The sequence below is a fragment of the Ochotona curzoniae genome, unplaced genomic scaffold, assembly GCF_017591425.1.
Source record: "Ochotona curzoniae isolate NIBS_2020 unplaced genomic scaffold, NIBS_Ocur_1.0 contig_2404, whole genome shotgun sequence".
Lineage (NCBI taxonomy): Eukaryota > Metazoa > Chordata > Mammalia > Lagomorpha > Ochotonidae > Ochotona > Ochotona curzoniae.
Genome location: NW_024465451.1, coordinates 3,590,139 through 3,608,278, shown reverse-complemented (window position 1 = coordinate 3,608,278; position 18,140 = coordinate 3,590,139). Strand labels below are relative to the sequence as shown.

Here is an 18,140-nt window from a genome sequence, read left to right as displayed (position 1 = left end):
GGCCCCTCTGATCTCCACGTGTCCACAGGCCCTCTCCCCTTGTGCAGCCTGGAGCCCTGAGCCCCAGCCGCTGGGGCTCCATCCTACCCCCCCAAGACCTGGGGCTGCCAGCCTCAGACTGCTCATGGGAAATGCCTGAGAGAAGGGAGGCTCCTGAGAGCTAGGGGTGCAATGAGGCTGGGTCTCCACAACCCTGCGGGGCTGGGAACGCTTGTTTTCACCTTGACAGTGATGGTGCCAAGATTCCAGTGAGCACAGGGCCAGGGAAGCTGTGATTTCACCTTTGGCCCACTCTGTCTGCCCCCCACTGCCTCCTCCCTTTACCCTTCGGGCTCCCCATCCCCACCCACAGCACCCACTCAGGGAGCCTGGCACCCCAGGCTAGGGAACAGGCTTGGGGGCCCAGGTCTTTCTCCATCTCCATCCTTCCGGGATGCCCTCTGCGGGCCAGAAGCAGTGTAGAGGTTGAGAGCGGCAGTCCTCGAGTGCCTCCTCCAGCCATGTCCTCCCAGGCAGATGCTGGGAGGCAAATGGGGGGCCCTGAGAGTAACGAAGCACAAGGCCAGGGGTCCGCACACCGCCAGGGGTCCGCAGAGCGAGCAGCAAACTAAGCCACTGCCTGCGCGGCCTGTATCCCAGAGGAGCGACGGTTTAAGCTCCAACTGTTGTTTCTGCTGCAGCTTCCTGCTCAGGTGCCTCCGAGGCAGCAGAAGATGGCCTAAGTCCTTGGACTCCTGCCACCCACCTAGGGGACCCAGACACAATTCTAGGCTCCTGGCTTTGGCCTGCCTAACTCCAGAGAATTTAGTCATCTGGGAACCAGAGAATGGAAGATCTCTGTCTCTCCCTTTTTTTGTCACTCCACCTTTCGAATAAATAAACATTTTTTAAAAAGAGAGATAAACAAATCCTTCAGGAGCCCTACCACATCCTGCTCAGCTCAGCGCTCAGGGCAGCGGCAGCAGGACCCCGCGACGAGCCTTGTCCCCTCCTCCGTGAAACAGAAGGGCTTGATCTCCGTCAAGCATTCCCAGACCCTCAAGGAGCCCTGGGTCCCCCCAGAGGCAAGGAGTATGGTATTCCCTGAACTCCCAAGCCTCGGTTTTCTTATCTGTGAACTGGGGCTGCTGTGAGGGACCCCCGACTTAGCTTGTGTAACATCTTTCATACAGCACTAGCACACAGCCAGGATTCCACATATCAGCTGCTGCCGCTAACAGGGGGTTCCCGAGGGTGGAAGGGGGCCTTTTCCCACATTCCAGGAACCTGGCCCGCCAGCGGCACTCCTGGGTGGGCTGGTCTGCTGACTGCTCTGCCGACTGGCAGAAACCCGGGACTGGAATCAACTCTAAACAGGAAGCCACGGCGACCTCCAGCCCTGGCCCGGCCCCCGCAATGTTCTAGACAGGTCCCAGGGGTGGGGGGTGGAGGGAGAGGTCCTGGCAGGTGGTCCCAGGCCCTCTCCCGTGCTGTGCCTCGGCCTCCAAGGCAGGCGGACTGTGGGGTGGGTCAGACAGGGCTCAGGCCTGTAGTGGAAGTCAGCAGCCCGGGTGGGCCTTGTGGAGGGCCAGGCAGCCCAGGGACCAGGAGGCAGGGGCGACCAGAAGACAGCCACCCCCCGACTCCGGGCTTACACCTTCCCAGCTCTCAATGCCCTGACCTTTCCCACTTCCCTTGCTTTCCCAGCCTCAGTTGATCCCCTCCTCCTGGGATGAGATTTTCCTGGGAGACTTCAGGTCACAGTTCAGATGTCACCTCTTTTCAGCCCCTCCCCCGCCCATGTCAGAACAAATCTCAAAGCAGTAAGCTAGGGGGGAGCCCTGCAAAAAAGGCATTCCTCCCCAGCAGTGCCCAGAACCCCGAATCAGTCATCCACATGATCCTCTGTGGACTCTATGTGCTTTCTCTGGCAGGCACCATGGCAGGCTTCCCTCCTACCATGGCTTCTAGCACTGGGCCTGGGGTTGAGTGAGTGCTCCAGTAACACAGTGCAATGCAGGTGGGCAATTTAAAGGAGGTGCCACAGGGTGTGGCTTCATGTGTTTGAGTGTCTGGCTATGTAGCAGTGACATTGTGTGGGACCCAGAAGGCCAAGGCCCAGGCTCACAGTGTCATTGAGCATGAGTGTGCAAGAGGCACTTGCGTGGGGAGCACTTTGTGTGCACACACGGAGCCCTGGGCAAGGCGAGCAGAGCAGCAGGTGCACACCCCGAGTGCGAGAACGTACCGACGCACAGGTGCGTGGCTGTGCTGTGTGCTGGCAGGTGCATGTGCTCTCACGGGTACGTGTGTCTCACGTGTATGCATGGGGGGCCAGCCCCAAACAGTACGCAGGAGAGCCCCTGAAACAGCCAAGCACCCCAAACTGGCAAAGGAGGGTGAGCAAAGAAACATGACACTGGAACTTGTAAGAATGTATCCGTTGGTGTCCCTGCAAGGCATCTTGAATGCTTTCTCTAAAGCTTATCAAAGGACCTGGGTGGGACACATGGATAAGCAGGAACCCCCTCAAGCCCCAGGTCTCCCCCACATACTGTATCCACAGAGAACACTGCCCAGCCACCTCTGCCACCTCCAGCCAGCCATCCCCATAACCCCTAACCTCTTCCCCACAGTCCATATCCTCAACACCACCCAAGGTCCAGGCTTGGCTCTGGGCATCCAGCAAGTTGTCCCTGAAGAGCTGAGGGAACTGTGTCTTGGGAGCCCCTTGCAGGTACTGTGGGGGCCCGGAGGGCACCTGTGGAGGGAAAGCCCACCAGCAGTGGCCTTGGGCAAGGTGTGCTCCTTCCTTCTCATGCCTGATGACGCCCACCTGTTTGACAGGGGACACGCATCTCTCTCCCAGTGATGTGGGACTTCAGATTGCAAATGCTGCTCCCAGGTTGTGTGCATAAACTGCATCAACTACAGACGAACAGGACTTCTTTCCCTGAGCGCCCCGAGCCTGGCCACATCCCCGGACAAGTTCAAGCACAGAGCTGATAGAGACAGGGATGGGGGGTGGTGAGCTCCCCCAGAAGTGTCATTCGCTCCCCGGCTCCTGCTTTCAGTGGTGCATACTGAGGCCACCCACCTGCAAGGTGTCCATAACCCATGGGGGAGAAGGCGGGTCCTGGAAGCCGGGAAACCACGGAAAGGCACACAGCCTCTCAGAAGGTGTTCCTGGGGTAGGAGCAAGGCACACTCCATGCCTGCTAAGGAAGCAAACCTTCCTGTCAGCAGGTGCTTCTGACCCAGAGAGGCTGGTGAGCTGGGAGAGAACTAGGAGGTAGGTTCTGAGTGGAGTTCAGAAACCCTTCTGTCAGGGATGCGGAAGGGTTGTCTGTGCAGAACCCAGTGAGGCTGGGCCTCTCCCTCAAACAGCTGTGGGATTCTAAGTCCTCAAGTACTGGGTTCAAATACCAGAAAGAGGAGCTGGCACTGTGGCATAACACGTAAAGCCGCTACCTGCAGTGCTGGCATCCCAAGTGGGTACCAGTTTGAGTCTTGGCAGCTTCGCTTTCAATCCATCTTCCTACTAGTGCACCTAGGAAAGCAGTGGATGATGGACAAAGTGCTTGGGCCCTGCACCCACATGGGATATCCAGAAGCAGTTCATGACTCCTGGCTTCAACCACATAGAGAGTGAAATAGAAGATGGACAATCTCTCTCTCTCTGTAGAACTCTTTCAAATATATAAATAAATCTTAAAAAAAAATCCTAGCAACTGCCCAGTGAGCTACGGGAACATGTCTGGCAGGAAGTGAGCATGCCATGTGGTGCTCAAACCCAAGCATGCGCATGTCAAAGGTGGTGGCCGGGAAGCTGCTCACGAGCTCAGGCCCCCAGATCACAGGTGACTGGGAGACTTCCAGCATTTAATCATCTCATTATTTCCCAGGAACAGCCCCAAGCCTCCCGGGGGATGGACAAGACAGGCTGTGGTGTAACTCCATCTCCTGGGCTCTGCCCTGCCACCTGGACCCCCACCCCGCCCAGCCACTCCTCACTACCACTCAGGTCCCAGCTACATCGCTGGGAGGCCACCTGCTCACCTGTGGGCACGGCACAAATCAGCAAGAACGCTTGCCAGGCTGGTCAGAGCCACAGAGACCACAAACTGGGGCTGATGTGGCAGTGCCTGCAGCAAGCTCTCTGAGGGCAGGCAGTAAGTAGAATCCTGTGAAACGAGGTGTCGGGTAGGTACAAGGCGCTACCCACCCAAGGACAAGCAGAGTTCTGGCAACACGCCGGGAGGGCCGGGGTAGTGAGACAGTAGGGGTGAAGCTGAGGCAGAGAGAATACCAGGAAGGGATGCACAGGCCCAGAAAGAACTTTCTTCAAGACGCCAGCAATTTTCGAAGGCCTCTCGCAATAGAACGGCAACTGGAACGGGGCTCTCGGGAACCCCCAGATCTTCTAGCTCTTTGTAAAACTGTCACCATGGTCCTCAAAGTCAAGGCCAGCCTGGGACACAGACAAAATGGTGCAATGGCTCTACTAGCTAAATCCTCCACCTCCAAGTGCCAGCATCCCAAATGGGCACTGGTTTGTGTCCTGGCTGCTCCATTTCCCATCCAGCTCCCTGCTTGTGGCCTGGGAAAGCAGTCGAGGATGGCCCAAAGCCTTGGGACCCTGCATGGGAGACCCGGAAGAAGCATCGGACAGGTTCAGCTACAACCACTGCAGCCATTTGGGTAGCAAATCAGCAAATGAAAGATTTTCTTCTCTGTCTCTCCCCTCTGTAAATCTGCCTTTCCAATAAAAATAAACAAATATCTATTTTAAAAAGACCCATTCGATTGACACGGGTACATATGGGCTCCTAGCATGTGTCGGTCAGCCTAGGAGACAAATACAGACACTTCTGTTTTAGAATTACTCCCAGTACTGCAGAGTGCCCCCATTTTTAGAGACAAGGCTCGCAGAGAGAAAGAATGTACTCAAAGTCACCTAAGCCACGTGGCATGCTGGAACTTGCTCCCGAGACCCAGGTGTGCCACGGTGATGGCTGCAAGCTGCAATGAACCTTTCCCAGACCACTCATGGAGGCACCCAGCGAGCATCGCACCTGCACCCTCCCCTCTCGGTCCTGGCCTGGGCAGACAGGAGGACAGCAGAGGGTCGACGGCAAGACCAGCCAATGAAATGACAAATGGACCTCACACAAGCCCAGCCAGCTGCCAAAACAGAAGCAAAACTCAGAGCGCATCAGAGCTGGGGAAAAATAGAAAATCAACCTGAAAGTGATGAACGACAAGGAAGGAACAGAGAAGCGAGTTAGCAAAGTGACACAAAACTGCCCAACAGCAAAAGAATGAACGAATGCAGGGAGGAAGGGAGGGAAGAAGGGACCCCAATAAACAGGCAGCCAGGGCAGCGAAATGTCCACCTTGGGATGAGCTAGAGTCAAGCGAGGTCCAGGCCGTACTCCCACTATGCTCCCTGCTTCCCACATGCCTGCTTCCCACCCCCGGGTAGCTTGACCCCATTCTCCAAGCTCCCAGATGGCCAGGTCCTCTGCACTGGGACAAACACCCCCACATACATAGCCCCACCAAGTGCATTATTCTGCGACCCCGTCCCCAGCAACCTGGCACTGCCCTGGACCTGGTAGAGCCAGCGGTAGGCAGAGTCGGTCACTCTCCCTTTGAGTACATCACAGAGGAAGGGGCAGGGATAGCAGGCCTGGGTTCTGGGCCTAGCCTGGGTGACAATCGCTGGGTGACTTCCAGGCAGTGACTTGGTCTCTCTGAGCCCAACAGCTTGCATGGCCCTTCCGGTCTCTGGAGCCTGGGTTTCTGGCTTTTCCCTAGAGTTAACAGAAGTATCTGAGAGATAGGGCCCGGAAAACAGTCCAAAGAGTCCTGGCCCGAAGCATCAAGGCTTGCTAGGACAGGGCCTGGTTGAGTCTGCAGGCCTGGCTGGAAACTCCCCCTGCCCCAGTGCCACCTCTCCTGCTCCCCAAGCAACCCGCCTGGATCATGCCACCCCCGCTGAGCCACTGGTAGGGCCCCGAGTCACAGCATTCTCACTCTTCCACCCCCATTCCCCTGGGCTCCACCAACAACAAAGACTCTGGAAGGATCATGAGTGGAGCAGAGGGAAGCAGTCACAGGGTCCATGCCAGCCCCATTCTGCCCAAAACAAACTGCCCAAAGGTCAGGGTCCTCAGCAGGCACACGAGTGAGTACCGCCCCCCCCCCCCCCCCGGGGAGGCCTGAGCATCCCCCAGGGGTGGCCTGAGCATCCGGGTCCCAACACAACCTTCCTCCTCTCTAGCCGTGTGACCTCAGGCAAGTCACTCTCCCTTTCTACATCTTAGTTTCTCAGTCTGTACACAAATGGCCAACCTGGCACCCTCCAGCCCAAGCATGCCAAGCTCTGCAGCCCAGGGCCGCTGTGCTTCGGGAGCAGCAGAGCCAGAGGTGCCCTCAGGGTCCCCTGCCAGAGGTGCTGGGGCAGGGGCGAGCTCCACTCGGAGCTGAGAGCCGCCGACTTGGGAGGGACCAGTCCCCACCCTGCTCCTGGAGCCTCGGACACGGCCAAGACCCCGGGGAGCCAATGGGCCAGCTTGGTCTTCATACCCTAAGTGTGACTTTAGCAACTTTATGGAAATCCAAACTGCCTCGGACTCAGAGCCTGCAGGGTGTTGCGTGGGGTGGCAGAAGGTATGCCACACGGGCCAGGCTCCCCCCCACAGTGGACTAACAAACCAGACAAGACCCACCAGGGCTGCAGGTCTGCTCCAGGGGAGAGGGGCCTCCACCCCCAGATGCCACCTCCGGGTGGGCTGGGAGGGCCGGGCCGCAAGGTTGGCTAGAGGGCCCAAATGCAAACAACCAAGCACGCTGAGCTGAATTCAGGAGGCAGGGTCACCCCACCCCCGCAGCAGGATTGCCACCTACAGGGGGGTCCTGGCCACCCATGAAGAAGACAGGCCCACCCCCCTACACCCGGCTCCTGAAGGGTCCACACTACCAGAATGCAGCGTTATGTCCTGTGACAGGGGTCCTGCGTGGACACCTGGGGCCCAGCCGCAGTCAGCCAGCCCTGCTGTCAGCCTTGCCCCCGACACAGCAGAGGACAGAGTTCCCTACCATGTCCCCCCCTCCCGGAAACACATCCCCAGTCCACCCCCCCAACACCAAACCCTCCCATCCCTAACCCTCCATGTCTCCTGGCTCTCAGGAAACCCACAGTTAACTTTTCCCCCAAATCCTGCAAAGGCGGCTGGCCTGCCGGGGGACACAGACCCGGCCTGAGACCCCCCGGGACCACATTTCACCACCTTCCAGAAAAAAGAAGAAAGAGAAAGAAAAAGAAACCTTCTGAAAGAAGCCAAAGAAAAAGGAAGAAAGAAAGAAAAAAAAAAACTTTCCGAGTTAACTTTAAATTCCCAGCCCTCCCCCCGAAACCACCCGGCAGCTTCCCCCCCCTTTTTTTTTCTTTAAAGCGCAATTGCATTGTGTCTCACCTCCCGGCAAGCCTCGGCTCTCGCCAAAGAAAAGGAAAAAAGCCAACCCTTTGGGTGCCCCTCCGCTTCCAGCCGCCTCTCCCACATTCTCAGACAGTTTTATTAAAATTTTCAGACAAAAGAAAAACAAAAATGGCAGCCTGGCTTATTTTTAAAACAGGACAGGGACGCCATATTCTGCAGATCTGCAAAAAAAGGGGAGAAATCCGGCACCGGCCGCTCCACCCGGCCGGCTACGAAGTGCGCGAACCGCGCCGTTTGCAACCCGTTTATTTGCATTAAGCCCCATGAATCATTGTTTACCGGAGAATTGCGGCAGGTTTGAATAGCCCGGCTCAGGGAGACACACGCGCGCGCGCCCACTCGGAGCCCGGCCCCAGACACGCCGCCCGAGACACTTCCGACCCCACGCGCCGCCGCCTCGCCGCCGCCGCCCCGGGCCGGGCCCCGGGCACGGGCGGCCCCCCGGCCCTCGGAGCACCCCAACCCGCGCTGACAGCGTCCGCGCCCCGACCCGGCCCCCGCCCGCAACTCCGCGCAACTTTCCCGCGGGCGGGCGCTCGCCGCCCCCGCCGGGCCCGCTCTCCGCGCGCCCCGAGCCCGCACGGACCTGGCTGTGCTGGCGGCGTCTCCGGGAGGCGGCCGCAGCCCCGCGCCCGGCGGCCCGAGCAGGGCCCGGCTAGGGGCTCCGGCGCCGGCTCGGGCTCGGGCTCCGGCGCGGTGCAGAGAGGCGCGCAAACCTTCCGGGTCGCCTGCTGTTCACTTCTGGGTTCTGCAAGCGCCGAGGCGACGGCGGCGGCGGCGGCGGCGGGAGGCTGGGTCTGCAGCGCCGCGCGGCCCCCCGTGCGCTCGGCGAGCCCCCGCGCCAGGAGCCGGGCTCCGGGGACCGGGGGGACGGGGTGTGTGTGTCGGGGGGGGCGCGTCGGGCCCCCGACTCCTCGGCTGCGCAGCCCGCCCGCCCCGGGGGCTCCCGCGAGTGGGCAGCGGCGGGCGCGGGCGCGCAGGGGAGGGGGCCGGCGGGGGGCGGGGGTGCGCGCGCGCGCGGGGGGCTCCCCGCTCGGGCCCCGGGGCCTCGTCTCGCGCTCGCCGCCGCCGCCTCGCAAAGTTGCACGGCACCCCGGCCGTTTGCGCCTCGCCGCGCCGCGCCGGAGGCAGAACCACAAAGGAACTCCTCGGGCCCCTCCGCCCGGCCCGGCCGCGCGCGCGGGGAGGGCACCGGCGCCCGGCCCTAGGACAGCCCCTTCCCCAGCGCGGGGACTCCCGGGGCCCCGGCAGCTGCGGCCATTGTCCCGCCCAGGCCGCGCAGCCTTGCCACCCACTTCCCGGAGAACCTAGGCCAGGCCGCAGCCAGGGCCCTGACCAGGCCGCGCCCGCACGGTGCCAGACTGCCCCGGGAGGGAGGGGGTTCACCCTGGAAGACCCCCCCAAAGTGGACCCTCACACCTGATGACAAACCATTGGGTTCAAAATCCCGGCTGAGATTTTTTTTTTTTAATGAGTCGAGGGCATGGAGGTGGTTGGGGGGAGAAGTTTGCACGACCGGGCCACCCCTCCCAGTCCTTAGGCCTGAAGGCCAGCGGTCCGGGTGGCCCATGGCTGGCAGCGGCTCTTCTCACAGACTCGATCAGAGGTGGCACCGGCTGTCCCCCAGCTCCAGACCTCAGAGCCATCCGTGTGACTCCTCCTCCCGCCTCACCCTCCCCAGCCAATCAGTCACCAAGTGCTGGTGACTCGGCCTCCCGGGCTGTGTCAGCTTCCAAACTTCACTTCCACCTGGGGCAGCGCTAGGTCCAGGCTGTTTTCTGTGCCGCTCACTCGTTGCCACCCACCCTTGAAGACCAGGAGCCATCGGGGGTGGCCTTGTCCTCAGGAAGCACCCAGAACCCCAGAAAGCACACACCTGCCAGTGTCTGCCTGCTCCCTGGAACAGCATTTGCCAGTTCAGGAAATGCTCACTGAGGCCCCACTAAGTATCAATTGGCTGGGAGCGCTGCTGGGAACAAGATGGGCCAAGTCCCTGCCCCCAGGGTGACAAATACTGAGCGTCCAGGCGCTGGTCTCCCATCCCCAGACCCCAGGCTCCGTGTCCTGCACAGAGCCGGATATGGAATATGTGTGTCTGTGGCTTCGCTGGGATGCAAAGCAGGTGCACAGCGGAGACCACTCCTTTTCCCAATGAGGAGAAGCAGGTCTTCAAGCATTGGCTGGGAGAGGAACCAGGCAGAGGAACAGGGAAGGCCTCTGTGGTCAAAGCACCTGCCCTTTGTTGAGGAACTCGGTGGAAAAATCAGTGTAGAGTGGGGGAGGAGGGGAGCGTGGTCTGTGCAGGGCAATTCCAAATTCCCTTTGCTGGACTTGAGGGAGGAGCGCGTGGAAAGGAGCCCAGGGGCTGTCCAGCGCACCCTTGCAGCGAGAACAGCGCGCAACCACTGCTTCTCCCATGTGTGCAGGATCAACCCCAACACGCACAGATGGTGTGGACAGCGCAAGGCTTGATGGGAAGGGATACAATTGACTCTTGGCCTTGGTGGCAGTCCTTTGGGAACCTGTCACTCCAGGGTTGTCAGGAGACAAACAGCAGACAATGGTATGGCATTCCACCAAACACCAGCACACCTCCCGACAGCCATGGTGGAGACCAGCTTCAGCCACTGCTTGGGATGCCCACCCCTCTGTCAAGATGCCCACATGTTAGAGCACTTAGGGGAGGCCCCTAGCTCCTCTGCTTCCTGTGCACTTTCTGTGGTGGGCATCCTGCTTGCTGCCCCCCCGGGAGATGCAGCTGGAGTGCCAGGCTTCCATGGAGCCTGACCTCTGCTTATGGGGGCTGTCAGAGAGGGGACCAGCGGGTGGATGATCTTTTTCTGGTTCTCAGCCGTTCTCTGCCTTTCAAATAAAAAGGAAATAAGCAAATGTTTAAATCCCAATGAAGTTTAAAAAATGTACATATTGATGTCATCAGAAACATGAAGTCTGGGAAATCATCGAATGCAGAAGAGCCTAAAGGGCCGTAGGGACCTGGTGTCCTGGCCAGGGGTGGGGCGGGGGAGGGCAGCTGGAACAGAGGCCGGTTAGCAGGTAAAACCAAGGCTGTCTAAGTGAAGGACAGACTGCCGTCAGTAACATGTGTCAATGGTTATGATAGCGTGTAGTAGCATTGTATGTTACTCATGGAGAAAATGGAGGAAGTAACCTGGGAGCTCTTCTGTAATAGCACCTGGCTTTTATGTGAATCTAAAGATGCTTTGAAAGAGAAAATCCACTCAAAAATGTGTGTGTGTGTGTGCGCTCGTGTGTGTGTGCGCGCACGCGTAAAGTACCGCTGTGACATGCCTGGGAGGTTCCCTGACAATCAGCTGTCCACAGCATTTAACACAAGACTTCTAAATGTGTGTCATCATCATCACTACCATCCGCTTCATCATCATCCTAGGTCCTTGGAGGAGCACATGCAAAGAAAGGCGCAGGGGTTTCGGGTGGAGAGGAAGTGGGTGACCCCGGAGGCCTTGAGGCTGCTGACCGTGACCCGGCCGTTCCTGCTCCCAGCGCCTGGAGCACTGAGCCGCAGCCATGCAGCGTGAGCCCCAGCACACGTAGCACTCCCGTTTCTGGAAGTTCTCTTCACAGGCTGCTCCTTCCTCCTTGAAGAACCTCTGGTACTCTTCCACCTCCCTTTTCCAGCCACTCTTCAGGTCTTGGCTTACACAGCTTCTAAAAGACCTTTTAGAACTTCCAAGAGTTTGCTAGCATGGTCTGGATGAGGGGCGGGGGGAGATGTGATGTGTGGTATGGGAGGCCCAGGAGGGAGGAAGTGAGCTGGGCTCTTGGCTTCAACCGCCTGCTGCCACAGCCCCACCAGATGCTGTCCGGACCTGCACACACGGGGCACCTGTATGCCTCTCTGTCTCTGTCCGTGCTGAGGTCTCTGAGGCTTCCCTCTGTCTGGCAGATGTTAGTTTTATGAAGGCTCAGCTCAAAGAGCTCCTTCTCCAGGAAGCCAAGCTAGATCCTCTGCACAACGAGACAGACTTCCTGTGGTCCTCGAGGCCTGCCTGGTCCTCCATCAGCCACATTGTTGACACAGCACTTTATCTGCCATGGTGTGTCAGAATCGATGCTCACTGGATGAATCTAGAGACAACGGGATGGTCTGTGAGGTCAGGTGTGTCCTCTCCGATCCCCCCAAATCTTCTTACTCCTCTAGGAAAACTCTGTGCCTGCTCCAAAGCACCAATGGCCCGCAATTTCGGCTTTTACCATCTGGCCCTTAATCGTGTCCTAACTGTTATATGCATGAGGGTCTGTCCACTGGATTAGAGTAAACACGGATAATGGTGTCTAATGCTTTCTGTATGTTTCACTCATTCATTCATTCACTCATTCATGCAAGCCTACTGCAATGGCTCGGGCTCTGAGGACACAGCAGTGGACAAGCCCTAGCCCTGCTCAGAGACAGCGCGGTAGCCAGCAGATGGCAATTGTACCTCTTCGGCTGCAGGGTCTCAGTCCCCGCGGCTGTCCCCTGCTCCCTCACGGCATGAGCCTGCCTATCCTGGTCCACTGCTCTCATCCCCCAGAGCCCAGGGTTACATCCCCATGGAACCTGCAGCTGTATCCGCTGGAGCTCATGATCTCCTTAGCTACCTGCGTAGGTTTCTCCCAGCCTCAGCCGGCAAGGGACACATGTCACTCCTAGGCACCCATTGGTGCCTACCACAAGGGAAGCTGGGAAATAAAGTGCTCCCCAGAAGGAGAGAACTGGATATACTCTGGGTGAGCTTTGTCACTCTTGGTGCCAGAAGCCAGGCTCCACCAGAACTTATTTAGCTCACTAGCTCATGGGGTCTTGTAAGCGCTTACGAGACCTGTGGGACCTGAGAGGGCTTGAAGGATGCCCAGGAAGTCAAGGCTACAAAGTATCTGCCTGGCAGCTCTGGGGTAAGGAGGAGCTTGCTGGAGGAGACCATGAGGTACAGTGAGGTGGCTATCCGAAATGGAGACGAGCAGAGAAGGGACAGGGGATGGCAGTTGCAAAGAACTGACTGCAACAGAACCCAACAGAGAACAGGATGTCTGGGGTTTGTTTGCTCACTGGCCTTGGCAGAGGTGGAGAGAAGAGACAGGGCATGGCAGCCGGTGTGGCAAGTGAGCAGGTGCCCTCCTGGGGTCTGCACTCCCCATTCTGCTGCAATCCATGCATGCTCAGGGTGTTGGCACCTTGGGGTCTTTCCCGGCCTTCTCGTCCCATTGGCAACCTGTTCCTCAGTCCTTGGGCTGCCCTGCACCTCCTGTTGGAACTAAACATAGTCTTAAGCTGCAACGCTTTGGCTTTCTACCTGGATCTCCTCACTTGGAAACGGTTCTTGCAGTGTGCTGACCCACACTCCCCATCACTCCAGAAGCAGAAACCTCCGAGACTTTTCTCATCGCTTCCTAAGGTGATCAAGAGGATGGGGGTCATTTATACCTGCCTGTGGCTGCTCTGCCTTTTAGGTAGTGATATAATTCCTATCACTGTAACATTAATACTCCCCACTCTTAGGGAGTAGGGCAAGGAAATAAACTGCTCTCACTTTCTCCAAAGAAACCTCAAGTTCTGGCTGGCTGCTGAGCAGAGCTACCCACAGAGCTTCGGCTACACCAGCACTGTCTGTGATCTGAGCAGAAAAAGTCTACGTTGCCCAGCAGCACAGTGATGGGGATAATGGTCCCCCTGACTGCACATGGTCTGACCTCTGCCAGCTGGTACATCTCCAACCAGAATCATTTTCCTCCTTGGTCTCTATGTTCTGGCCACACAGCCTCCTGTGAGACCCAGGACATGTTGAGAACATCTGCCACAGGGCCTTTGCACAGGCCCCCTCCCCGCATGACTGCACCCACTACCCTGGCCTTTTCTCTAAAGAGCTCCCACTCGCCCTGCATGTCATGGTTTACAGCCACATCCTAAAGGCAGTCCTCAGCTACCTTCAGAATGCTCTCATAGCTCCATGGCCCTTTGTGGCACACTTAATTATTTAAAAAAAAAAAGATTGGCTGAAGGAGGAATTTTGTGTGTGTGTGTGTGTGTGTGTGTGTGTGTGTGTGTGTGTGTGTGTGTGACAGGGAGAGAGAGAGATCTTCCATTCACTGATTCACTCTACAAATGGTTATAAAGGCCAGGACTGGGCCAGGCAGAAGCCAGGAAGCTTGATCCCCATCTGGGCCTCCCACCTGGGTGGCAGGGGCCTAGCCCTTGAGCTGCTCTCCCGGGTGCATCATCAGGGAGCTGGATTGGAAGCAGGGCAGCCGGGACTCAAACTGATGCTCAGATAAAGGATGCTGGTATCTCAGAGGCTAGCTTAAGCTGCTGTGTCACATGCCAGCTGCACCTAGCTGTGATTGTGCCTTCAAATGTCTAAGGACTTGATTGGAAATCACCTTGTGAGATTCCTTATGTAGTTGGTCATGCATCCAAGTTAAATGATGAAGATTAAATTTTTGCAAGTGAAAGATTCAGGAAATGGGAGTGTGGGTGTTGTCTTGGAGTGCCATAGAAATCTGTGAACCAGGTAGTTGAAAAACTTGTTTGAATGAAGTAGTTATGATTCACCTTCCTGCCCTTGTCATGGCTGGGGCATGACCTCTATGCTACAATAAAAAGAGCTGCGGGGCCGGCATTGTGATGTAGTGGGTAAAACCACCAAGTCCGGTACTGGCATCTCACATGGGCACTGATTCAATTCGCAGCTGCTCTACTTCCCATCCAGCTCCCTGTTCATGCCCTGGCAAAGTAGCAAAAGACAGCCTGAGTCCTCGGGACCCTGCACTCTATGTGGGAGACCAGAAAGAAATTCCTGGCTCCTAACTTTGCTTTGACCCAGTCCAGTCATTGAGGCCATCTGGGGAGTGAACTAGCAAATGTAAGGTTCTCTCTCTTGCCGTCCATGTGTGTAACTCTTTCAAGTAAATAAATCTGAGAGAGAGAGAGCGCTGTGCAGTGGATACAGTTGGGTGCTGGGATGAGCCAACTAGAGAGGAGCAGAGGGCAGGGAGAAACAGCGAGAGTCAGGAATGACCAGGATTTGTCCCTCTCTGATGTTTGAAGGATACTTGGGGACACCACTGAACTCCTATAAGATGTGAGCTAGGATACCGGAGTGAGTTTGGAACTTGCGAAGGGTGCGTGGATGAGGCGTTAAGAGGAGCGAAATGGACCACTTTGACTTCTGGATCATAATGGACAATGCAAGAAAGCTGTCCCCTTTATTTATACAGAAGCAGTCGCAAGCCCTGGCTCAGACTTTTGATTGGAGTTTTTCTCAGGGTGGTCTGGTGTCCATGCAAAGGGAGGCGGAGCTGCATTCACGTGGTTGTAGAGCCATCCGCAGGGCCCTGCCATACAGCAGGAAATTCCTTGCGGCCCTGCATGCAACGGAACAACACTCTTCACACCTTCGTGTCCCCCACATCCACTGCACGGACCCCAGTATCTCCCCGCTCTTTTATTATTAAGTTAAAGGGTGCGAAGTTCTCTGAGGTGGCTTGAATCATGGAGCTAAAACTTCGGTGACTGGGCCAAAAGACAATACAAAGAGGAGAATAATTAGTGTGATTCCAAAATTTATAAAAATGAGTAGAAGGCCTTATCAGAAATAAAAGATGATAGAGATTGTAAGAATTGATTAGTAATGCCTCCTGCAGAGAGAGCCTGAAGATGAGTGAGAAATGGCAAAAATCTGGGCATGTAATTCCTGCATGCTAAGACTAGTAGACGTGTCATTCCATACACCTGGGAGATGAGTTTTAACATCACTCCAAGAGACACGTGAGTCATTATAAGGGAGAGGAGTGACACAAATCCATTTGTAAATACTATAGCAAGTTGTACCAAATCTGGTTTGTAAGTGTTGAATTTCATTGCCAATATAAATCACTGCCTCTTCTAATGCATTAATCTTAGCCTCTAAGTCTGTATCAATACTTTCCTGTGTAAATAAGGCAAGACTAACATTACAAGAAAGAGTTAACATGATCAGCTATATGAACTTATTGTACCAGCTATAAAAGATCCAATGTGAGTAATAAATGCAGTGAGGCCCAAAGATAAGGAAACCACAAGCATCACAGAGCATCAAAGCGACAAAATGGTTGAAAACAATTCCAAAGCATAAAGAGCAGCATCATCATACCAAGGTTCACTCAAATCCACAGGCAACATTACACATGAGGGCCTTCGCAAGACACCAGAAGTACCAGGCATCAGGGAAGAATTGAGACAATTGGTAACAACACACTTAGTACAAATTACAGTGTATACAGAGCCATTTTAGGATGGGGAGAGGGAGTCTAAGGCTCCATCTGCAAGTTACTTCTCAGCAGTCCTTTTTGGAAAGTAGCTTGAGTCCTGCACGGGGATGTCTTTGGTGGGAGAGGGTAGTCAGCAGATAGATTTGTGATGTGTCCTCATGACAGGTCTTGATCTGTGCAAACTTGGCCTTTAAAACATTTCCGGGTGGAAGTGTCCGTTGACCTCAGCAAGGGTAGCACCGAGGCTAGTGGAACTCTATTCTGTTGTTTTGGCCAGAGGGAGGCAGGAAGGAGAGACAGCACCAGGGTTCCTCCTGGTACCTAGCTCACTACCCTTCCTCTGGGCCTCTGGGAAAGTGGGCTGTAGAGACAGTCTTTGGGATATCAGGTTTATAAGTTAGTCATACCTATATAAATTCTGGATATCTAACTGTATATTCTGAGAGGCCTTTTGGAGTTTTAGAGAGGTAGAAGAGAAGAAAAAGGTATTCACGCTTAGTAACAATATCAGGTGAAAACAATTAAATAACAGCTTTAGAAAATATCTGTCCAAAGGTCTGATGTTTGCTATAAATTTAAAATAAAGGTACAAGCTTGAACAGTACATTGAAAAGGGCAGCGAGGGCCCGGCGCGGTGGCACAGTGGTTAAGGTCCTCGCCTTGCACACCCAGGATCCCATATGGGCACTGGTTCTAATCCCGGCAGCCCCGCTTCCCTTCCAGCTCCCTGCCTGTGGCCCGGGAAAGCAGTCGAGAACGGCCCAAAGCTTTGGGACCCTGCACCCAGTGGGAGACCCGGAAGAGGTTCCTGGCTTTGGATCGGCATAGCATTGGCCGTTGCGCTCACTTGGGGAGTGAATCATCGGACGGAAGATCTTCCTCTCTGTCTCTCCTCTCTGTATATCCGCCTTTCCAATAAAAATAAAATAAATCTTTTTAAAAAAAAAAGGCAGTGAGAATGTCACATGAGTAACCTGGTTATAAGTGAACTTGAGCACAAGCATACGGATGACCTAAAACATTCTTTCTTTTTTTTTTTTTTTAAAGATTTATTTTTATTATTTTTTTATTGGAAAGGCGGATATACAGAGAGGAGAGACAGAGAGGAAGATCTTCCATCTGATGATTCACTCCCCAAGTGAGCGCAACGGGTCGATACTACGCCGATCCGAAGCCAGGAGCCTCTTCCGGGTCTCCCACACGGGTGCAGGTTCCCAAAGCTTTGGGCCGTCCTTGACTGCTTTCCCGGGCCACAGGCAGGGAGCTGGAAGGGAAGTGGGGCTGCCGGGATTAGAACTGGCGCCCATATGGGATCCCGGGCGTGCAAGGCTAGGACCTTTAACCACTTGCGCCACCGCGCCGGGCCCGACCTAAAACATTTTCAATGATAGTCTGAGATTTACATTATGCAAGCCAAAAGCAATGTTAGCTTAGGACAAAGCAATAAAGTAGTTTCAGTAACAGTCTAAGACCTTTAGACGCTTTAGAAGTATGAATTGGTTAGAATTATATGTTGTTTGTAGTAACGTAAGTTTGCCATGGCTTATCAGATGGTTTACAAATATAGATGGAGGGGAATATAAAGTAGATTATGATAAAGATTTTACCAGGATGACTTAGGGAACATGCATCAGACAAGTATATCTGTTGTTTAAATAATTTTTTTTGTTACAAAAACTTTAAGTCAGTTAAAAGTCTAGCATTTCGCAACTAGCAAACACAGTAATGTATGATGACAATTAAAAAAAAATTTTTTTTTGCAATAACTCTAGCTGAGAAAAAGTGGCATAAAATCTATCATGTGCCCATTTCTCATCTGCTCCTAAGGAACATTGAGGCCAAACAGTAAAAACAACACACACACACCTTTTTTTTTTTTTTTTTTAACTATGGAGGACTGTAAGAGTAAAATTTAAAACAAGTTTAACAAAAAGACGTACAGTAAGACAGACATAGGTGGTCACCACACTCAATGTTAAATAGTTAGTGGGTCACAGCGATGTCTCTTACGGACCCTGACTCAAGTTGTGCTGCATCCAGCCCTCTTGGGTCCCAGGTGAGTACTCAAAACAAGCAAGTTTGGACGATGAGGTACGTGTATATAGGCAGAGGTCAGTGCAAATCCTGCGAGCCAGGAAGCCAGGACTGGCAGCTGGGGCCGTGTGGAGCATCACGGTGGCCTCCCCAGTCTGCTGAGCCAGGCTCCAGAACACAGGATGGCCACGACCCTCTGCCTGAGGCCTCCAAAATGGTACCAAGTATGAGAGAGATCACGTTTTAGGATTTACTAAGGAGTGTTTATAAACCAAGCTTGGTGATAGCAGTACCCATTAAATGAAAAATCACCAATAATAATTCAGTCTGAATTGAAACCCTGAGAGAAAAAAACTG

At 54.9% G+C, this 18,140-nt stretch overlaps 1 protein-coding gene across 1 annotated transcript in view; it reads right to left on the bottom strand.

The window, feature by feature from the left end:
• The window catches only part of ZNF362 (zinc finger protein 362), a 31,328-nt gene extending 23,127 nt beyond the window's left edge, over positions 1–8,201 (bottom strand). The window contains exon 1 of the mRNA XM_040974172.1: positions 8,071–8,201. The gene's annotated coding sequence lies outside the window, so the exon portion shown is untranslated. The remainder of the gene's footprint in view (positions 1–8,070) is intronic.
• Between the last annotated feature and the right edge of the window lie 9,939 nt (positions 8,202–18,140).